Genomic DNA, 24,410 nt, shown 5'->3' on the forward strand with positions numbered 1-24,410 from the left:
AGAGAAGCCTCCCTCAATCGCCTTAAATTAATTCAAATTAACAATACACAATCCTTCATGTACATTCTTCTAGTATCCTATCACTGAATCTATCATACTACATTAAATGTCTGTTTACTTGGTTAAGACCTATCATTGTGCCTGGACTACAGTGCCTGTCAAATGCTAGATAAAATTCTTATTCATGAAATGAACAATAATTGATATACAGCAGAAACTCCAAAAACACTTGGGACAACCAATGAATTCCTCACATTTAAGTTTTTAAATGTAAACTAAGCTAACAGTTTCACAAACTCTAGGAAATAACATAATTAATAGAAAGCTTAATGAATTCCTAAGTCATCCTTGTAACTAAATCCCTTATCACTGAACAAGATTGGAACTTGCCTGAAAATTCTTTATTGGCAGCAACTTAATTGAAGATTTAACCCCACAAAAAATCTAAGGTCAATTTCATAGCTTTGAAACAAAAGGGAAAAGCATGAATATAATAAATCCAGATATTGCTAATGCCTCATTTGAACCCTCAGTCACTTTTAGACCTGCCAAGTTAGTATGATAGAGAAAAATCTAGCCAGGAAGCCAGAACTTACCTAATAATCATCAATAGGACTTTGAAACAAGATCACCTCAGGTCACCATCAATGACAGTAAATCAAATCAGTAACAAACAGAGTTGAAAGGTTTCTACTGAGTATGTTCTAGAACTGAGCTGTACAATATAATAGCCACTAGCCACACAAGAATACTGAGCACTGAAATGTGGCAAGTTCAAATTCAGGTATGCTACAGGTACAACACACACAAGCTTTTGAAGACTTAGTACCAAAAATAGGTCATTAACAACTTTGACTGCTTGTTTCAAACAGTAATGTTTTTATATATGGGGTTACATAAAATATACCATTAAAATTAACTTTATTCATTTGGAGGTTTTTTAAATGTAGTTATGAGATAAATTTAAACATGTGGTTCATATTAAGTTTCTGTGGGAGCAAGGTGTTCTAGAACCATTACTCTAAACTTCTTAAAGACAACAACTTTAGAATTTACAACTTCTTTTTTTTTTTTTTTTGGGGGGGGGGGTTGTGGATACCACACACAGCTCTACAACATTTCAAAATAAGAAATAAGGACATTCAGGCTGGGGATATAGCTCAGTTGGTAGAGTGCTTGCCTCCCATGCACAAGGCCCTGGGTTCAATCCCCAGCACCACAAAAAAAAAGAAAGAAAAGAAAGAGAAAGAAATAAGGACATTCTTTAAAAAGAATTTGTACCTGATGAATTATCCTTTTCAAAATGGATAGGCTTTACCTCTAAAAATTATAGGAGGATATGGCCTTTGTCTTTGTAAGATTTCAAACAAACTATAAAGACAATGGCACAGTGGCACAGGTCTGTAATCCCAGTGACTTGGAAGGCTGAGGCAGGAGGATCACATGTTTGAGGACAGTCTCAGCAATTTAGTGAGAACCTCAGCAACTTAGGGAGAGCTCATTTCAAAAGAAAAAATAAAAAGGGTTGAGGATGTAGTTCAGTGCCCCTAAGTTCAATCCCCAGAACCAAAAGAAAAAAGAGGGAGAGATCCCCACACATTTTACTAAATTCTAATCTTTGCAATACACTGTCCCTTTATCCCATTCAATTACTGGTTTGTTTGGGGTTTTTTGTTTTTTAATCACACATATTCATCCCAGGAAGAGACCAAATGAGGTTTGAAGAGAGTGTACCAAGAAGATGATGATAAGGCTAGACCTCTAGTAGAATGAGCCAGTACATGCCTCTGAATTATTAGTGAAGCACAACTTACCTGCTTGTTATAAAATGAAGCCAATCAACTCTTGGCTGTTACAAGCCACAATAGTGAACCATCAATATCCTGCTCAACAAAAAGAAAACAAACATTTTGATCCTTTCTCCCCAAGATTTCTCATATTCATCTCTTCCTCCCCACTGCTGGAGTCTTACATAACCTCATACCTTAAACATCACAATGGCCTCTCAGCTGACCTAACTAGTTTCTCCACCCTGCTGCCAGGCAATCCCCCTAAAATACAATTTCATTCAACCAAACAACAGGTCTATATGTGAACCTCTACACAGTACCTGCCATCAAAGAATTCATAAGTAGGGAAGACACATATATCTCTTATCCATAATTCCCTCTAGTACAACCATTCTGAAGAATAATATATCAACATCTGGTATAACTAAAGATGTTGAGTACTGTTTGCCCTAGGGATTCCTCTGCTCGGAAGCTACCCTATCTTGTGCATTCTTGAACACATACACAGAGAAAAAACATGTTATGGTTCTAACATGTTATTTGTAAAAAGAAAGAAACTACAAACAAGTATCCATTGACAGAAAAAATTGAAATTATAAAAATTTTCTAATACAAAAAGGTATGTATATGCATATATGTAACATATATATCATATATACACACCTGTATGCCTATCACCCACATTTTAAATTAAAAGCTGGTCATCTTGCTTTATCCTTCATATAAAAATGTGCTTTACAGCTAACACCCACTGCATTTCATTGCTTTATCCAAACATTAATTTTGTTCTAGAACAATTTCCTTCTCTCGTCTACCCTACCCACTTTTTTCTCCCCCATGAAAATGATTTGTTGAATAGGCAGTTTATCGTATCTCACTTCTGATTTTTTCCTTTTGCTTCCTTAAGAGAGCATTTAATTTCTTTTTTTTTCTCTTCTTTTCTCTCTTGTGGTGCTGGAGATTAAACCCAAGGCCTCATGCACACTAGGCCTTTACACTAGGCCTTTACTCTAATCAACGAGCTACACCTGAGTCTAATTTCTTTCTAATCTCCGATATTTCTTGTAAACTAAAAGTGTTAAAAGCCTGATAAAATTCAGATTAGATTTTGGGACAAAAATTTTTCATCATTGATGATGTATTCTTGATATTGAACGATATCAAGAAGCATAAAGCTTTTGGTTCATTGTTAATGATAACAAGATTAATTACTAAGTAAAAAATCTGATCCCTAGGACTGTTTTACCTCGAGATCAACTAGCAAAGTGTAGAGTCACACTTTGGCACCATGTGGATAGCCCATTCCCAGTCAACCTTTTGTTTTTTTCTTTTTTTTAATCAGTTTTAACATCCATTAATGATCCTGGCCATGTCAATTATTTCACAAGTTGTATAAAATTGTGACTTTTTAATTCCATAATCCCTTCTACATTTATTATTTGGCTCTCCTGACTATAGAACAGTTCCTAATGAAAATTAGTTAAATTTATAACTGCTTTTTTTATAAATTTTCAATTAGGAATAGGTATGGGAGTCACCTTCACAAGTTCTGTTTTATTTGTTATATATTCACTTGCCCAAAAAATTACTCCTTTTTGATTTTCAGATTATTCCAGTTTTGTCCAATAGCCTCTTCAATTTGGCTTTTTTCTTGTTTCTGGCACAAGATGTTCCAGGTTCACTACATATGTTCCCTGCCCCAGATCTAGAATCAGTCATTTATTCAATGAGCTCTGTACTCTTTTTTTTAAATCTTTTTTTTATTTTTACAGACTGTATTTTGATTCATTGTACACAAATGGGATACGACTTTTCATTTCTATGGTTGTACACAATGTAGAGTCACACAATTCATGTAATCATACATATACATAGGGTAATACTGTCTGTTTCATTCTACTATCTTTCTGTCCTCTACCTTCTTCCACCCCATTTTCCTCTATACCATCCAATGTTCCTTCATTCTTCTGTTTCCCCCATTACCCCCCTTGTTATATATTGTTATGCACTTATCAGAGAAAACATTTGGCCTTTGGTTTTTTGGGCTTGGCCTATTTCACATAGCATGATATTTTCCAACGTCATCCATTTACCAGCAAATGCCATAATTTTATTCTTCTTTATGATTGAGTAATATTCCATTGTGTATATATACCACAGTTTCTTTATCCATTTGTCAACTGAAGGGCATCTAGGTTGGTTCCACAATCTAGCTATTGTGAATTGAGCTGCTATGAACATTGATGTGGCTGCATCACTGTAGTATGCTGATTTTAAGTCCTTTGGGTAAAAACCAAGCAGTAGGATAGTGGGTCCATTCCAAGTTTTCTGAGGAATCTCCATACCACTTTCCAGAGTGGCTGCACCAATTTTCAAATCTACCAGCAATGAATGAGTGTACCTTTTTCCCCACATCCACACCAACACTTATTATTGCTTGTGTTTTTGATAATAGCCATTCTAATTAGAGTTAGATAAAATCTTAGGGTGGTTTTAATTTGCATTTCTCTTATTACTAGGGATGATGAGTACTTTTTCATATATTTGTTGATCACCTGTATATCTTCTTCTGTGAGGTGTCTGCCCATTTGCTTAGCCCATTTATTGATTGGGTTCTTTCTATTTTTGGTGTAAATTTTTTAAGTTCTTTATAAACTTTGGAGATGAGTGCTCTGTCTGAAGTGTGTGTGTGTGGAAAAGATTTTCTCCCATTCTGTAGGCTCTCTTTTCACATTATTGTTTCCCGTGCTGAGAAAAGGCTTTTTAGTTTGAATCTATCCCATTTATTGATTCTTGCTTTTATTTCTTGCACTATGGGGGTCCTGTTAAGGAAGTCTGGTCACTATTTGCTGATGACAAGATTCTCTATCTAGAGGATCCAAAAAACTTCTCCAGAAAACTTCTAGACCCCATCAATGAATTCAGTAAAACAGCAGGATGTAAAATCAACACGCATAAATCTAAAGCAGTTTTATACATAAGCAATGAAACATCTGAAAGGGAAATGAGGAAAACAACTTCATTCACAATAGTCTCAAAAAATAAAATAAAATAAAATACTTGGGAATCAATCTAACCGAAGAGGGGAAAGATCTCTACAATGAAAACTACAAAACATTAAAGAAAGAAACTGAAGAAGATCTTAGAAGATGGAAAGATCTCCCATGTTCTCGGACAGGCAGAATTAATATTATCAAAAAGGCCATACTTCCAAAGGCGCTATACAGATTTAACGCAATTCTAATTAAAATCCCTATGACATTTCTCATAGAAACAGAAAAGGCAATCATGAAATTCATCTGGAAGAACAAAAGACTCAGAATAGTCAAAACAAGCCTGGGCAGGAAGAGTGATGCAGGAAGTATCACAATACCAGACCTTAAACTCTACCATAGAGCCATAGTAACAAAAATGGCATGGTACTGGCACCAAAATAGACAGGTAGACCCATTAATGGTACAGGATAGAAGACATGGAGATATATCCATATAAGTACAGTAATCTCATACTACACAAAGGTGCCAAAAATTTACAATGGAGAAAAGAGCCTCTTCAACAAATGGTGCTAGCAAAACTGGAAATCCATAAGCAGTAAAATAAAATTAAACCCCTATCTCTCACCCTGTACAAAACTCAACTCAAAATGGATCAAGCATCTAAGAATTAGATCTGAGACACTTTACCGCACAGAAGAAAAAGTTGGCCTGTATCTCCATCACATTGGTTTAGGTCCAGACTTCCTTAACAAGAGCTCTGAACTCTGAAGAAGTATTTAAGACCAAAATTGAGGTATTCAAAGTACTCCCCTCTACCAAAGTAACACTGTTTCTAGATCCTTTCAGTGGACAGAGCTAAGAAAAATATGTATACATGGGTGGAATTAAGACATACATATTTAAATCATGAGTTCATGTTGACATTCATAATTCAAGTCAACCATTACCAGATTTTTTTGCTTAGCTTCTTTAATTTTATATTTATAGCTCAATCAATTACTAACATATTAGCATAAACACTTAATTTGCTTTATCCTGATATATATCAAATGGTATCAAAATAAAAACACCAATATTAAAACTAGCAATAAAATTTAAAATTTCTTTGCCTTTCTTTTTGTCCTGAGCATAAATACCCATTTACAGTGGAACTTGAAAGTGTTTTTTCCACCAGGTGATATGTTTACAAGTTCAAGGCCAACCTGGGCAAATTAGTGAGACCCTATTTCGAAACAAAACTAAAAAGGGTTGGGGATGTAGCTCAGTAGTACAGCACCCCAAGGGTTCAATCTCTAATACTGAAAAAAAAAATTTTTTTTCTCCATGTATCTAAATAACTATTTTGTATTCTACGTGTAGATTCATTTACTCAACAGTGTTTTTGATCTTAGGGTTTTTTTTTTCTTACGATACTAAAGATTGAACCCAGGAACAGCCCCCAGCCCTTTTTATTTTTTATTTGAAACAGGGTCTTATTAAGTTGCTGAGACTGGCCTCCAACATGCAATTCTCCTACCTCAGCCTCCTGAGCTGCTGGAACTACAGGGGTAGGCCACCTCAACCAGCTAATCTTATGGATTTGGGAGGAGGGGGAGTCTAATTAATTGTAAATTTTAAAAGTATAAAAATATTTAACATCAGGCTGGGGTCATAGCTGAGTGGTAGAGCACTTGCCTAGCATGTGTGAGGCACTGGGTTTTATTCTCAGCACTACATAAAATAAACAAATAAAATAAATGTCCATTAACAACTAAAAAAAATTTTTTTTAAATACTTAACATGCTTCAGGCTGGGGTCGTGTGTCAGTGGTAGTGTGCTCGCCTAGCAGACGTGAGACCATGGGTTCAATCCTCAGCATCACATAAAAATAAAATAAAGGTATTGTGTCCACCTACAACTAAAAAATATATTTAAAAAAATACTGAACATGCTTTAAAAGTTAAAACCGAATAAAAAGGTATACTCAGAAGTCTTACCTTAATTCTTGTTTCTTTCATGCCATTCCCACCCACCCTTCATCATAGGGTAACAATTTATTTTTTTTCCTCTTTGCCTCATAAACAAATTAGTGTGTGTATGTATGTGCGTGTACACACTTATTCTCTATTCTCCACTTCTTATACTAAAATGGCATACTAAACTTACTGTTCTGCCCGTTTTCTTCTTTTTACCACATAGTAATATATATCTTCTACAAAATACAATCCATTAGACATTTCTCCTGTTTAACGCAGTCCATTTTCATTTTCCAAATACATTTCATCTTCTTTACTTTTCATTTACACTTTATACTTTTTCTTCCTACCATGTAGGATCACTCTCTCTCTCTCCACTTTTGTTTTTTTGTTTTGTTTTTTGAGGTCAGAATATTAGGGGTTGAACCCAGGGGTACTTTACCACTAAACCACATCCCTAGTCCTTTTTATTATTTTATTTTGAGACAGGGTTTCACTAAATGGCTATTGCACTTGCCTTTCCAAGTCATGGGATTATAGTGTGCACCACCGTGGCCCACTAGTACCACTGTCATTCTGCCTTACACATATCCTTTAGAAATGCACTGTCCAAACTTGGCACAGTGGCATAGGTCTGTAATCCTAGAAATCTGGGAGGCTGAGGCAGGAGAATTCCAAGTTTGAGGCCAGTCTCAGCAACTTAGCCAGACCCTCAGCAATTTAGCAAGATTCTGTCTCAAAATTTTAAAAGACAAGGGCTGTAGATCAGTGGTAAAGCATCCCTAGGTTCAATTTCTAGTAAAAAAAAAAAAAAAAAAAAAAAGAAAAGAAAGAAATGCATGCACTGTCCAATCTGGCTTCAAGAGCCTATGTGGCTGAGGCAGGAATATCCCAAGTTCAAGATCATCTCTGTAGGTAAAAACAAAAACAAATAAGCAAAGCCTTATGTGGCTATGACAGTATTGGACAACACAGAGATCAAGAACATTTTCATCACAGAAATTTCTATTGAACAGTGCTGCTTTAAATCATCCTTCATGGGTGAGATACTGACAAACACTTTTTGGTCCGAAATATATTTTACCACCATATCTTTGGTGTGTGTTTGTGCACGCACTCTGGGGATTAACCCAGGGCCTTACTCATTCGAAGCACCTGCTCTACCTATGAGTTACACCCCCAACCTCAAAGTGGAGGCATCATTTCACTGTCCTGTGACTTCCATTGTTGCTATTGAGAAGTCACTGTTAATCTAATTCTTACTCTATGATGGTTATTTTTATTCAGCTACTTTTAAGCTTTTTCTGTTACTGGTTTTCTGTGATTTTTATTATGATGTGTGTAGGTGTGCATTTATTTTTACCCTGAGTAGGATTTGTTGGGATTCTTAAATACTGGTATCTTTCACTGGAGCTGAGAAATATCCACCTTCGTCTCTTCAAATGCTCTATATTCTCCCCCTCCCCCACACTTTCTGGAATTCCAATTAAGACCTTCTTGCTCTATCCCCATATTTCTTACAACATCTTTTATATTTTACATCTGAGCTTCATTCTGAGCTTCATTCTGGACAATTTCATCTGCTCTGTATTCCAGTTTGATACTTCTGTTGTATTCAGTCTACTGCAGATTGTATCATGAAGTTTTTTATTTAATTTTTAATTTTTTTTTTAGTTTCCTGATCCTATCTTCAAGCTTGCCTCTAGATACAGCCAAATATCTCCTGGGGGTAAAATAATACTTGATTAAAAACCACTCAACTGCATGTTTCTTGAATTAAAGTGCATTATCTGCAATACTCCAGTCTCAGCCTCCAGAGCCACTAGGATTACAGGCGTGAGCCACTATGCCCAGCTTCAAGTGAATTTCTATATAACGTTCTGTTACCATTCTTTCACCCAACTGTACATATCAAAAATACGAGGTAAGAATCCATCCAAACCCTAACTCTAGCCCAGCCCAATCCATCATTTCTCAACTATGTTCAAGTTCCAGAGGACTTCAGTACTGAGGAAGGCAGTGGGTAAAGGGGTAAACACAAACTGGATGAAAGAACAGTATGAGTTTCAATCCTTTTTCACTCTCACTTTGTTCCCTACATATAACAATTATTGGAAATTTGTTTTGTTTTGTTGAGTGCCAGGAATCAAACTCAGGTCCTTGTACCTGAATGCCGTACTACTGAAGTTATGCTATACCCCAAACTACTTGTAAACTTTTCTTCTTCTTTTTCACAATGGCATCTCATTATATTGCCCAGGCTGGTCTCAAACTCCTGAGCTCAACCAATCTTCCTGTTTCAGCCCCCCGCCCCCGCCCCCGTAACTAGAACTATGCACTACCATACTCACTGTTTTTACTTTTAAAGCATTTTATAAAGTAAACTACTGCCAGCAAAACACCTTCTCTTCAGACATTAAGTAGTTAAAATTTTAAAATCTCAGGCAAGAATTACTTATCAGATTTTTTTCATCATCCCACATCTAAATCTTTAATAACATAAACCTAGAAAAAAACTACTAAATTTATTTGCAAGTCCTGGTATGTATGTGCTTTATCTGTTCTCCCCTTTTAAAAAGTCATTTACTTATTTTTACTTTTAAAAAAATCAGGTAAGGGGAGGACTGGCTCAGTGGCAGAGCACCTGTCTAGCAAGTGTGAGACACTGGGTTCGATCCTTAGCACCACATAAAAATAAAATAAAGACATGCTGTCCATCTATGACTACCACAAAAAAAGAAAAAAGAAAAAAAAGAAAATTTAAAAAAAATCAGGTAAAAGTAAATTGGTAAGTTATAGCCCCAAAAATGAGATTCTGAAATATAACTTACGCAAAAAACTTTGAAATCTCAAATTCTACAGCAGGAACTTCTTATAGGCAGCACCCAGCACGTTGGGACTCCTTTTCTGCATTATATTAAACCTCTTTGTCTTATATACAATTACTCCCAAATTTTTCTATGTGAGAGTTTATATGCTACTAAAACATCCCTAAACTTCAGTTTTAAATATTACAATTTCATCTCCCCCAATCTAAAGGTTCCTTATTCTAAGCTATTTTTGTTTCTTGAAGTTCAGATACCAAAAGATATCATTAAACTGAAATTGTGGCTCTCACAGTCATTGCAGTACACTGAGCTTCATAGAGACAGCACCGGGGCAAGTGAGAGCTGGTCGGGCACTGGGCGACTCTGTGCCTCCCTGAGGAAAAACAACTAAACATGGGCAAAGGAGATCCTAAGAAGCCAAGAGGCAAAATGTTATCATATGCTTTCTTTGTGCAAACTTGCCAGGAGGAGCACAAGAAGCTCCAGATGCTTCAGTCAACTTTTCAGAGGTTTCTAAGAAGTGCTCAGAGAGGCGGAAGACCATGTCTGCTAAAGAGAAAGGAAATCTGAAGACAGGGCAAAGGCGGACAAAGCCCGCTATGAAGGAGAAATGAAAACCTATATCCCTCCTAAAGGGGAAATGAAAAAGAAGTTCAAGGATCCCAATGCACCCAAGAGGCCTCTGTCGGCCTTCTTCTTGTTCTGTTCTATCACCCAAAAATCAAAGGAGAACATCCTGGCCTATCCATTGGTGATGTTGCAAAGAAACTGGGAGAGATGCGGAATAGCATTGCTGCAGATGATAAGCAGCCTTAGGAAAAGAAAGCTGCTAAGCTGAAGGAAAAATACGAAAAGGATATTGCTGCCTATCAAGCTAAAGGAAAACCTGATGCAGCAAAAAAGGGAGTTGTCAAGGCTGAAAACAGCAAGAAAAAGAAGGAAGAGGAGGAAGATGAGGAAGATGAAGAGGATGAGGAGGAAGAGGAAGATGAAGAAGATGATGATGATGATGAATATGTTGGTTCTAGCAGTGTTTTTTTTCTTGTCTATAAAGCATTTAACCCCCCTATACACAACTCATTCCTTTTAAAGAAAAAAACTGAAATGTAAGGCTGTGTAAGATTCGTTTTTAAACTGTACAGTGTCTTTTTTTGTATAGTTAACACATGACCGAATGTGTCTTTAGATAGCCCTGTCCTGGTGGTATTTTCAATAGCCACTAACCTTGCCTGGTACAGTATGGGTTGTAAATTGGCATGGAAATTTAAAGCAGGTTCTTGTTGGTGCACAGCATAAATTAGTTATATGGGGACAGTAGTTTTTCATCTTCAGTTGTCTCTAATGCAGATCATACAAAATAATTGTTGTTCTGTTAATTGAATACTACTAACCGCAAAAAAAAAAAAAAGTTGCAGCTATTTTGTTGACTTTCTGAATGCTTTTAAGTAAATACAATTTTTTATTAGTAAAAAATAGATTAATTAAAAAACTGGAATTGTGCTAATAAAGTTCCTACTTCCACATAATGTATTTATCAGAGATACATCTTCTTTTTTTTACATTTCTATTTCTTTAACATTACACCTGTGCATACCAGTGTGTCTAACTGTAAAATTATGACATCATTATTGATCTCCATGAAACCTAGAGTATAAATATTGATAATTCTAAGGATAAGAAGTCTTTATTGATGACTATTTAATATTCACATTTAAGATAAGTTCAAGAGTTCTACATTCATAGCACATAAATTATGCCAACACACATTAAACTAAAAAATAATAAAGATTTCACCAGGTAAGGTGACACATGCCTATAATCCCAGTTACTCAGGAGGCTGAGACAAGAAAAGTACAAGTTCAAGGTCAGGCTGGACAACTTAGCAAAAACTTGGCTCAAAATTAAAAAATAAAAAGGGTTAGGAATGTTTAACTCAGTGGTAGGGCACCCCTGGGCTCAATCCCCAATATCTTTATCACACACACACACACACACACACACACATTTTTCAATTAGCATGTCCAAAACTCCTCCCAGTCTGTTTTAAATTTGTGTACTGTAATGATCTAAAATTGTGATTTAGTCAAATTTGTGTAGTCCAATCACCTACAGAACAGAACCATAAGTATGTTTAACTTGAAGTGAAAAATAATTTAGCCACTCACCATTCTAGTTTTAGCCTGAAATATGAATCTTCCATTTCCTCAATAGGTCTCAGTCCTCAAATGCTTCTTCTTATTGTAATGGTCAGAGTTTAATGTTAAAAATATATACATTTTTTTCCCCAGTACAACATAGCCCATAAAAGCAGGCCAACTTCCTCTAGGGCACAGTGATATATTTCATCACTAGAGGAAAAACTGGCTGTTGCGGATTTAATGAGAGATGGTATCTCTATTTCCCACGTGACAATTTCCTAGAAGTGATTCTGACTGTATATTATTTTCACCTAAAATGCATAATCATTAAATAAATGATAAATCCAAAGCATCTCAGACCTTGTAAAGATCTGGCCTGTGCCTCACTGCAGCCTCATCAACTCATTATTTACCCCTTGGGTTTATAATGTAACAATACTGAGTTATCTGTAATTACTCATATGTGCTACGTGTTCTCATGATACCTCTCATTTATGTTATTCTGCCTTAGAAGTCTCCCCCTTACTACAATTTACCTAACCAAGTATTAATATCCTGCCTTCAAAACTCAGTTCAGATATTACCTCCTCCAACAAGCTCTCCTTGAGCTCAGCAAAATTAATCACTTCTGTATTCTCACTGTGCCCTAAACATAATTCCATTATTATATGGACTCCACTGCATTATAAATTATTTGTTTATAAGCTTTCCTCTCCCACAAGCCTCAGGAAGTCAAGGACGGTTTAACTTACATGTATGTGTATTTCAGAAGCTAGCTAGCAGCTTCTAGCATACCACCCATTTAATAAACAAATCCACCTTAATTCCACACTAGCATAAACACTATAAACTTTAGTATATGTGTTGCTAAAGTGAACAAAACTCTGTAACTGAACACTGCACAAAAACTGAAGTCACAATCTTTAAAGTATTTCATGAGCTGAAAGAATGTGTTGACAATTTGAATAAATTATGGGCAAATGAACAAAATAAACATTTCTCAAGAGAGAATAAACAAAAGGCTAACAAGTGCCTGACAAAATGCTCAATAAGTAGCTGACAAAAAAACTCAGCATCACTAATCATCAAGGAAAGGCAAATCAAAAGTACAATAATTTATCATTTAGAACGGCTATTATCGAAAAGAAAAAAAATGCTGCTGAGGAAAAGAGAGAAAAGAATTGTACACTGTTGGTGGGAATGGAAATTAACACAGCCATTATGGAAAAAAGTATGTTAGTTCCTAAAAAAATAAAAATAAAAACAGAACAAGAAATACCAGGATCTAGCAATCCCACTACTGGGTATATATCCAAAGGAAATAAAATCATTTTGTCAAAGAGACAACTGCATTCACAATGTTTACTGCACTATTCAAAATAGCCAAGACATGGAGTCAACGGAGATGCCCATCAGTGGATGAAAGGATAAAGAAAATGTGATTAGCTGGAGATGGTGGCACATGCCTATAATCCCAGCAGCTCCAGAAGCTGAGGAGGATCACAAATTCAAGGCCAGCCTCTGCAATCCAGTGAGGTCCTAAGCAACTTAACAAGACCTTGCCTCAAAATAAAAAATATAAAGAGCTGGGGATGTAGCTCAGTGGTAAAGTGCCCCTAGGTTCAATCCCCAGTACCAAAATGAAAAAGACAATAGAAGCTACTCAGGAGACTAGAGAATTGAGAATTCTATTCTGGCTTAGGCAACACAGCAAGACCCATCCAAAATAAAAGACAACATTTGAAGCATTATCTGGCTCCCCACTACTTCTCTCAGCTCATCTATCATTCCCCCCAACTGTGCTCTAGCCACACAAAGTTTAGCAATTCTAATAAGCCAAACAAGCATTCATTCTTTTTAGGATCTTGTACACATTGTTCCCGCTGCTTAGAAAATAATACTTAAATAACTGTATGGCATGCTCCAGGGGTTCAGTCCAGTGAGGACTTCAGGACAACCAGAGAGAGCAACTTTCCCTAACCAAACAAAGTAGCAGCCACATTCCATCCCACCATTCCCTTATCTAGATTTATTTCTTTTCACCGTATTCATTAGCACCTAACATACTACATCCCTCCTCAGAAATCTCAGCTCCAAAAAAACATGGGGACTTTGTCTTGTTTTGTTCATTACTATAATGCAGAGATTAGAACAGTGCCTGACACAGGGTACATTCCTGAACAGGCTTTGACAGGCAAGGAAAAGAACTCAAGTTGTGCATATGCATGGTACACTCCTGAGGAAACACCAGTTTAATAATGTTTAGAGTAAGGAAGAAAAAACTAAAGAGGCAGAACATAGTATGAATAGATATGAATGTCAGAAAGTAGAATTTGGACTTTATCCTGAAGTCTACCTGAAGCCATGCAAACTTTTGAGCAAATGTTGATTCATTTAAACATTTATTCTGCCCAAGTTCAATTCACTTTATTTGGCACAATGGAGAGTACAAAGATCAACAGCACAATATGCTCTACTTGAACTTTCAGTTAATAGCAATGGGTTCAAAAAACTTTCCAGGAAAACTATCCTGGCAGCCATATGCAAGAAGAGATTAAAGGAAGGAGAATCTAAAATTAGAAGAACTATGCAGAATGACAGATTTCAGTAATAAAGGAAACATGCATCACAGACAACTTCAAGCTGTATAATGATGAGGAAACAGAAAAACTGGGAACAGGTAGGAGGCTTGGTAATAATAAATCTAGAAGTGATAGAAATTCCTTACGTCTTCCAATGGAAACATCCAGTAAACCACTAGAGCTACAAACCTGTAAACACTTGAGAGTCATCAACATATAAAACATCCATCTGAGAACACAAACAGGAGGAGAAGAATAAGAATTGACAGGAATGAGCACTATTGTGGTGGCACACACCTATTATCCCTTATCCCAGCAACTCAGGAGGCTAAGGCCAGAGAACAAGAGTTCAAACCCAGCCTCAGCAACTTAGTGAGGCCCTAAGCAACTCAGCAAGACCCTTTCTCTAATAAATATAAAAAAGGGCTGGGGATATGGCTTAGTGGTTAAGTGTCTCTGGGTTCAATACCTGTTAACACAAAAAAAGAAAAAAAAAAAAAAAGAATTGATGGGAATGATATTAGTAATAAGAACAAGACACAACACACTTAAAATTCATAGTCAGAAAGAGAAAACTAGAATGATATATACTCATGTGAAAGGCAAAGGAAGAATGCTAATATCCTTTCTAAATATCAACAATAAGATATTGGCTAAATAAAATCAGGATGAAACCAATATTGTGGACAAGAACAATGTCTTCTGAAGCAATAATCTGAATACAGTATTCCAAAATTATAGTTAAATTAGGGAAGTATTAGTAAAAGAGCTGGGGAGCAGCAACTGTAACTCGGTCCTTAAACTTTTGAAATGGAGAAAAGAAAACACAGACAGCAGGAAAGAAGGGCAGTAGTTCATTACAGCTGATTTTTTTCCCAAAATACAGAGATTTGCACATTTGAAGGTAAGGAGGAAAAACCAATGACGATAATGCTCAAAGTGACCAAAGAATAAAAGTTAAATGTGGCAGCAAGATTCCTCTTTTATTTAGTTTACAAAATGTAAGATGACAGAATTGAGATTCATCATGGTGACAATGAAAAAAAACAAGTTGAGGCATATACTCTACAGTTTTTCCAATAAGTAGAAGTCAACAGCATCTACTAAGAGAATAAGAAATATGAAACATCAGAAAAATATGAAATTAATATAACAATTAGTGTGAAGCAGAAAGGGCCCAGTTGGAACTATTCAACATAAACTTATAATGACCAAGAAATCATGATTATTCAACTTCTTCTTTACATGTGCTGTGAATTATACGGGAAAAACAGAGGAAATCAATGGTGGAAAGACTTGACAACAGGAGCCCAGTAAAAATGAAAGTGACTAATGTCAAAGTTCAGGTTATATCTAATGCACACAGGAATAAACTAAGTACCTTAGTCCATTTGAGCTGCATAAACAAATGGTGCATTTGAGCACCATAAACTGGGTGGCTTACAAAGAACATAAGTTTATTTCTCACTGTTCTAGAGGTTGGAAAGACCAAAATCAAGGCATCAGCAGATTCATTTTATTAAGGGCCAGCCTATAGACAGTAGTCTCTTTGATGTGACTTCCATGTAGAAGAGGCAAACTGGCTCTCTGGAGTCTCTTAATTGGGCATTAATGTCACTCATGGGGGCTCTGCCTTTGTGACATATTCACCCCACAAAATCACTGTCTTGGAGGCTTAGAGTCCAACATATAAACTTCCAGGAAACACAAGCATTCACACCATAACACAATGGGAAAGAAACTAAGGGTTCCTATGAATGGATAAAGAAAAATAGGAAGAACAATCAATCACATGGTAAAGGTCTAAGACCTCACATAAGCCATTTAAAATATAAAGGAAATTTTTTAGATCATTCACTTATACACCATACTATTTAAATATGCTTTCTGTTTGGGTACATGGTAAGTGCTGTAGACACAAAGGAGTCAGAAAGAAACACACATTCAATAATTTTATCATGAGAAGAACTGAACCAATTCCAAAGTCAAGAAGTACTAAAATTAATTTTGTGGGTTCCAGTAAACAACCACCGTCTCCACATCCATGGAATACAAATGTATTAGAAGTATCATGGTGGCCCTCCTCCCACTGACCTTTACACAATCACTACTTTAGTAAACCACCACAATAAATTATCTTATGCCTTAAATGTAATGAGACAGAAACAAGCTGTGTTAGAGGAATTCTCAAGACTCTTCTGTAAAACATATTCTACTTTATGTAATAGAATCATAGCATTGGTGGGTTTAGCATAAAACAGAATCATACAATCAGCAGGTTCCCATATTTTTAAAGCAAAGGAGAAAGAAGTAGACATTTTCCATTATTTCCATTTTTTTAAAAGACCATGTACTACAAAGCTATACAATGCCATAAAAGATGTTTTAATATTAAAAGAAAATGGGACTCAAAATTAAGTAAATGTTTCAGTTTTATTATCTGCAATTCCAAAATTAAAAAAAAAAATTCTGAAACCTAAAATAACTCGTTTGGTAGTAAAACTTTATCTTATGACATGAAGCTATAGTCTATCCTATTTAGCCTAAACGTTCATACACTTTACTGCAGAAATAGTAACATGTTTGAAGAAGGTATTGCACTGGGTTCCTTTGGAACGTTGCATACATTATGACCTTGCCTATATCCAAAATATTCTTAATTTCAAAACTATTAGGTTCCAAAGGTTTTGGACAGTGGATTCTGGCTCTAAAATAATAATCACTAACATTTACTGGGTGATTAACTAGTGCCAGGCACTATTCTGATCACTTTATGTGTACTAAATCATTTAATCCTCCCCACCACCATGAGATAGGTATTATAACAATCCTCATTTTACAAAGGAGAAAACTGGCACAGAGAGATTAGGGAAATTGTCTAAAATCATATAGTTAGAGAATGACTAACTGGGATGAATAAAACATTTAAAATATTACATCTAAAATTAAGAAAACACAAAACAGTTAATTATAGTTAGGTGGTGGAAGTCAGTGATATTTTCTCTATTCAATTAACATACTACTTCTAGAATGGTAGAAAATTAAACTGAAAAAAATAGGAAACATTACATGCACTTAAAAATTCACATTTATGTATAAATTCTGAGCCACCTTGCATAAACTGCATAGTGAAGTCTAAATTCCTTAGCTTATACAAATGTCATTAATTTTCAATTAAAAAGTAACATTAACTTATTTTTAATATATAATAATGTGTGTTCATTGCAGAAGTTGGAAAATTTAAATAAGCACAAAGAAAATAGTTACCTATAAAACTACACTTAGAAATAGTCACTCAAAATCAGACATGGTGGTGCATGCCTAGAAACCCATCTACTCAGGAGGCTGAGGCAGGAGGATTCCAAGTTCAAGGCCAAATACAGCAACTTAGCAAGATCCTGTCTCAAAATAAAAAGGGCTGGGGATGAAGCTCAGTGGTAAAACACCCCTGGGTTCAGTCCTCAGTACCAAAAAATATAAATAAATAAAAGAAATAACCCACTCAACAATTTGGCATGTAGTCTTACAGATGTCAAAAATAAATACATATATACATATACATATATATATTATATACATAATATATATATATATTTTTTTTTACCAAAATGGAATCCTGTTTTTAAATCTACTTTTCTTGCCTAGAAGATATCTTTTCATGACTACATTCTTCTAATATCACTTTAATGACAATCGGTAGTACCCCCATGTAGGGATGTACCCTAATCATTACTAGGTTAGGCTGCTTACTATTTTACAACATAGTGAACAGGAGTACTGGCTCTGTAGTCACAATTGCAGGATAAAAGTCCTGGTTCTATTACTTACTAATTCAGCTACCTCATTTCTCTATACTTCAGTATTGTCTTTTGAAAAATGGAGATAGTACCCACTTCAAGTGATTACTGTGAGAGTTAAATGTGTTATTACACTGTCTTTTTTGTTGTTTTGGTTTGGTGCTGGGAATGGAAGGCAAGACCTCATAACATACTAAGCACAGCTAAACATGTGACTCTCTACCACTGAGTTACAACTTCAGCCAATAGGCTTTTTAAAAAATATTTCTAGTTGTAGATAGATACAATACCTTCATTTCATTTATTTATTTTTATGTGGTGCTGAGAATCAAACCCAGTGCCTCACATATGACAAGCAATCACCCTATCACCGAGCCACAACTCGAGGCTCTTACTACCAACAGAGCTACAACTGATATGCTTCATATATATATATATATTTATTACATCAAGATAGATTAAATGGGAATGACTCTGTCAGAGTTATGTCCATTTTTAAGACAGTGGTTTAAAGTCCTTCATCAAATAACCCATCACTTAGTACCCATTTATCAAGATGAAAACTCTGAAACAATTAAGCTCAACTGTCTCACTCAATCAGTTTTTGCTCTTCCTCCATGTACCTATAAACAGAGACACAGTTTATAAAATCTATTTGTAGGAAACTTGAGGATGCCTAGACCAACTCCTTCTTCAGCACATTAACTCCTCTACCCTAGAATCCCCAACTAACAGTGAATAAAGACAGCCTACCAAACAAAATAAGTCATTTTATTTTTATACCTTTAAGGAAATTTCTCTTGGAAGATAGTTACAATATACCTCTAACTTCTATCCATTGAGCCTGGTTCTTTCTGGACAGATCAAACCTGATCTTTCTGTATGACAGACTACCAAATACTTCAAGATGGCTATAATTTCTTAAAGGAGCTTCTCTCAAACATCCCATATTTTCTACATGTCCTTATTTCTATTTCTCCCACGAGGAAGATCCTCTGGCTCTACTGTACTGTTCAGTGAATCTTGTACTTGGGTGTCTACCACCTTGGGACTTTGGGGAAAAAAAAAAAAAAAAAAAAAGAGGCCCAGGTCCTACACTTCTTAACTTGGGCTTTTTTATAGGTCTCCAGGTGATTTTAATATAAACTTTGAGAAGGAGTGCAAGGTTCTACTTACAATGTCACTTAAAAAGTTGGCAATACCCTCCTTACAACACAACCAGTGCAAAGTAAAGTGGGCTAATATCCTGTTCTCTCTACAAGCTGTCAACCTAAAATTTACTTTTTTAAAAAATTAAACAATAGTGCTTTCATACTAAACACACAGTTAAAATGATGAAGTCTTTACCACATTCTCTATTTGTGTAAGAGAATTTAGGGTCCTAACTACAGCCTTTACCATTATTCCTATTAAAATATAAAGCCAGGTGTGGTGGCACATGCCTATAATACCAACTACTCCAGAAGTTGATGCAGGGGGATCACAAGTTCAAGGTCCGCCTCAGCAATTTAGCAAAACCCTGTCTCAAAAATAAATTAAAAAAAAAAAAAAAAAAAGGAGCAAAGAGCAAGAGGGGATGTAGCTTAGTGGTAGAGCACTTGACCCATGCACGAGGTCCTGGATCCCAAGTACTGCAAAAATGGTAGGGTTGAATTTTAAATTTCTTTATCTAAATTTAATGGCCCTGCATATGGATTTATCTTTAGAGAAGAAATCACTTCAAGTTTAAGCCTTTACACTTATGGATATACTCAGCCCAAATAAAGGAGCCTATCAAAGTCTGAACTGACACTGATTGCACCAAAATATTTCTGTGCAGAGCATTGTAGTGTTAATAGTATGAGAAAATACATAAATAACATGCTGATTTCATCTGGCACTAGATTTACTTTTTAAGAGTATGGCAGAACTTTTCAGAAAAGTTAAAACACTAATTATCATCATCCCAAAGTAGAATATCCATGCTACACAAATATGACTACCAGTTGCAAAAAGTGTGGACCAAAGGAATGATTCTGATTAGAAAACTAACTTGCCCTTAGTAAAGTGATTATAATTCATAACTTATTACACATTTATATTATAAAGACTTACAATAGTTCCCAAAATAACTGTTTGAACAGATGGAAATGCTAATTACCTTGATTTGATCATTATGTTGTATGCACATTCCAGTTATCACACTGTACCCCCTAAATATATATATTAAAAAAAAAAAAAAAAAAAAAAAGGAAAACTAATTTGTCTTGAAGTCCAAGACCTTGTTTGGGTTTTGTTTTTGCAGTGCTGGAGATAGAACCCAGGGCCTCACACTTACCAGGGAAGTATTCTATCAGGGAACTACATCCCTAGTCCCTGGGTTTGTTTTTTAACTTTTGCAAAGTGAGAGAAAAGAGATGGAGCCTAACAGTGAGTTCATCCACACTGGGTGTGCTTGCAAAGGAAAACTGGACACAGCCTCATGTACCCTCAAAACTGAATGTGACTCAAAATTTCCTATAAAAAACCTGGCATGGTGGCATATACCTGTAATCCCAGAGGCCTAGGAGGCTAAGGCAGGAGTTCAAAGCCAGTCTCAGCAACTTAGCAAGACCCACCCCGCTCTAAATAAAATTTTTTTAAAAAGGACTGGGGATGTGGTTCAGTGGTTAAGAGCCCCAGGGTTCAATCCTCAGTATAAAAAAATTTTTTTCATATAAAAATTTCTAATTTCCTAATGACATTTGTTTTACCTGTTACTTTACAAGGTACTTATGGGGGAAAAAAATGCCTATTCTGTAGAAATGGCCCATTATAAAGCCTTTTTTTTTTTTTTTTAATATTGGGGGGGAAAAAACTAAAATCAAGTAAAATTAACCAAGATCCAACCTATTTTCATAGGAACAGCAAACAGGTCTATTAAAAATACACCTGACATTTTTTAACAATTACATGAAGAACCACCAGATGCTTCCTGTTGATGGAACAGTACAGACTGACAGATTCAGAGTAGAGTTCACAGAAACAACTGGAAACAAATTTAGCTTCCTTTCTAAACCATTAAAACAAAGTGTGACCTTAAAATTTTACACACTACAGTGTGAATGTCCCCCCACCAAGGAAACCCAGACTGATTCAGACAAAAAACTCTAAAAACATGCGTACATCAGATTAAACAGAGGTTTTTGCTCTTTTAAATCTGGAGCTCCCAGTGCTCTGAAAGTGTTCTATATTCAGATTACACTTACACACAAATTTTCACAAGTACATCTAATGTGTAATTCATGTTTTATTTATGTACATCATTAAACAAACATTGGAATTAAAGACTAAGTTTAATCATTTAGAATGAATCTCCAGGAGCATACATATGTTCCGTAAGCTTTATCTCTTTTTTTCTGGGACTGGAGATTGAACCCAGGTCCTGAAGCACACTAGGTAAACACCCTAACCATAATCTACAGCCCCACCCCTAAATCCCAACTTCTTAAAAAGTTAGACCTCAAGAAAAGAGTACAGGAATCATTCTTAGTATCCTTATTTTAAAAATATGTATTGGATAGTATCCTGATTTGACTTTCATAGTGATAACAGACTAGGGATAACACAGTTCTGTATTTAAAAAAGGAGGGGGACATGAGTATTCAGTGGAGTTTTCCAGAGGTTACAGTGTGATACCACCACAGACAGACTACAGTACATTTAAGAAACCAGCTGTGTTCTACTAATCAGGCATTAAAAAAAAGTGCAGAAATACAAAACGATGTCACGCTTGCCTAACATGTCACTGTTAACATGGAGTCAGTTTGTTTTTGAAAAGTCTTAAAAAGAAAAAAAATTTTTAAAACAAGTTATAACGGTCTTCAGCTTCCTTATATTCAAAGTCTGAGCATGAAAGTGGAAGTGTCAAAGTATGTCAGAAGAAATTAAACCAAGCTGGGTGGGTCTTCACATGAGATAAACTACCTGCAAAAAAAAGAATTTCTGAGCACTAACTTGTGCACAATGAGGGTGCATTTTTAATTCTGGGATGGCAAACTACAAGGATCATCTATCGACTACATAAAACGTGTTTCCGGATAAAATTATACTTCAGAAAGTAACTTGCCTGAATTCAAACAGCAAACCAGTGTCCGGAGAGAAAGTATTTCCACATTATCAAGCCCCCTTCAAAAATAATGAGGTCTCTACCCTCATTTGAACAAATGTCTGCTCGCCACAGCCCAATCAGGTTTGAATCAAAAATTTGTGTACTGAAAACAAGTTTAAAGTGGGAAAACACACAAAGCAGGCCTGAATCATTCCTTTGGTTTCAGTTTCACGCTACACCCTTGAGACTAGGCACGCTGATTCAACACAGTTGGAGAGCTTCAACGAAACACTAAATATCACACTGATTAACTGTGCCCGGGCAGAGATGACCTGGCAAAATTCTCAGTATCTTTCCCGAAACCGTGACTGTGGGTCCCAGAGGCGAAGTCTCTGGGGCAGAAGTCCCGAACATTCAGAAACGCAGACTTCGTCCTCTCAGGACTCGAGTCCCCGCGGCCGCGGCTGTCGCCGTGGCGGCCCTGCGCGGAACCAGCTGGGCTCTTCTCTTAACCCTGTCAAGGCCCGCCGCTCCCACCGCTATCCGATCGCCTTCCAGACCCGCGGTCGGCCCTACCCGCTCCGGAGAGGCCAGCGGGGCCGTCAGGCCGCACAGACAAAGGGGCCGGCTGCGCCGGGGGCGGCGGGCGCCGAGGCCCGGCCGCGCCTGCCTCTTTCCCTCTCCCGCCCACTGCCCGCCTCCCAGCGCCCACAGAGCCCCCGCTGCCCCGGCACGACCCCATCACCGCCCCGGGGCCGCCGCTCCGGAGCGGCTCCGCGGGAAGCGCAGGGGAGGCCCCGGCACGCCAGGGCCGAGGAGGGGGCGGCGGCCGCCACCATGTCTGCCCGCCCCTCCCAGAAGCGGGGTGCCCGGCGGACAAAGCGCGGCGGCGGCGCGGGCGGAGCGGGCGCCCAGGCCGACCCCGCCGACCCCCGCGGAATAAGCGGGTCCGGGAGCCCCGGAAACCCGGCGCCTTAATGCAATAAACAGGAAATCGCGGGGATGATCTGGGTTCCGGGGGAAGTGGAATTATTTTTTACCAGCGAAGAGATCAACTTCCACATCCGGTGGTAACAGGGCCCTACACAGACCCGCACTGACCTGGAAAAGCTTCGGGAGCGGCGACGGGGGAGCAGCAGGAGGTGGTGCGGGGACCCGAGGCGCCTCGTACCCGGCCGGGCTGACGCGGCCCCGCTACACACAAAGCGCTTCAGCTGCACAGGGCGCTATTTTCCGAAAATGCCGCGTCTGGTCGGCGCCCAAAATCCCCACCGAAAAGTCCCCCGTGCTGCGCGCGGAGGGACACATGGTGTGCGAGTGAGTCAAGCTCCCAGCATCCCTCCCAGACCCGGCCCTCGTCAGCCCTTCGCTTAAGGCTTTTTAGTCCCTGCCTTTGTGTGCAGATCCTGCTCCCATCTACACCCCGACCCCATTCCGGTGGGAGGAAGGGACAAGAGGGTTTTATTTTTCTTTTTAACAGAAGGAAGGAAAATATGCCATTTCTAGCGTTCAGCCACACAAAGAACGCGGCGGAATGATCCGCTGTCGGCGACCGCAAGTCCCGGCTCGCCCGGCGCCTGCGCGGCAGCGGGGGTGGGAGCTGCGACGGGCCATGTGCGCGGCAGAGCTGCCGGGACCGGCCCGGACGGCAGAGCAGCGCCGGTCCGCGCCGCCTCTTTGCTAGGTGGGTCGGAGTTTGGAAACTAGCAGGCGTGTGCTAACGCTAGTCGTCTCCGACAAGACCGTTGAAAGGCGCGGACTGCGGAATCCTTGGGATGTAAGCTTGCCAATTGGACTGCCTAGCAGAATTCTGGGAGACGGAAGGGCAACCAGGAGGCTAGGATTTACCTTAAAGTGGCCCTAGACTGAACTAGGTAGACTGGGGCGGGAGTCGCTGTTGAGGTTCCAGAGGAGGAACGAAGACTGTTTCCACTTCGCATAAACTAAACAGTCAGGTTTATGACGAAGGTGTACGTGTTTCTGTAGCCTTTTTTCGGGGGAAAAAAAAGCGTTCTAATGGTGCCTCACAACTTCGTAGACCCTAATGCTCACTGAATTTCCTTGGATTACTGTCAGCTGTCACCTCAGAGGTGGAGATCAGTCTTTCTGTACCTGCAATATCAAGATTTTTGTTGCATTTTATTTTAAAAGCAGCAGGTTTATTTGGAGATGGATGATTTGCAGAGTAAAAGTCATGTTTATGAGATTTGCAAGGTAACTCAACGTGCTGATGCATTTTAACTGGGAAGCTTGGG

The 24,410-nt window shown here is 37.7% G+C and overlaps 1 protein-coding gene and 1 pseudogene across 11 annotated transcripts in view; one reads left to right on the forward strand and one right to left on the reverse strand.

Annotated features, from left to right (window-relative positions):
• GABPB1 (GA binding protein transcription factor subunit beta 1) overlaps window positions 1-23,856 on the reverse strand; it is a 61,229-nt gene extending 37,373 nt beyond the window's left edge. For 7 of the 10 annotated variants that reach the window (XM_079129974.1, XM_079129968.1, XM_079129973.1 and 4 more), the window contains exon 1: window positions 23,257-23,856. The gene's annotated coding sequence lies outside the window, so the exon portion shown is untranslated. Of the gene's footprint in view, window positions 1-1,814; window positions 1,884-22,173; window positions 22,461-23,256 lie in introns of those variants that run through there. The other 3 variants (XM_079129971.1, XM_079129970.1, XM_079129969.1) reach the window with 3 other exon arrangements.
• LOC306655492 (high mobility group protein B1-like) lies at window positions 9,321-10,901 on the forward strand (annotated as a pseudogene). Its single transcript has one exon. The product of its transcript is annotated as a high mobility group protein B1-like (transcript).
• Window positions 23,857-24,410: the final 554 nt, after the last annotated feature.

The sequence above is a fragment of the Sciurus vulgaris genome (genome assembly GCF_902686455.1).
Source record: "Sciurus vulgaris genome assembly, chromosome: 2".
NCBI classification, from domain to species: domain Eukaryota; kingdom Metazoa; phylum Chordata; class Mammalia; order Rodentia; family Sciuridae; genus Sciurus; species Sciurus vulgaris.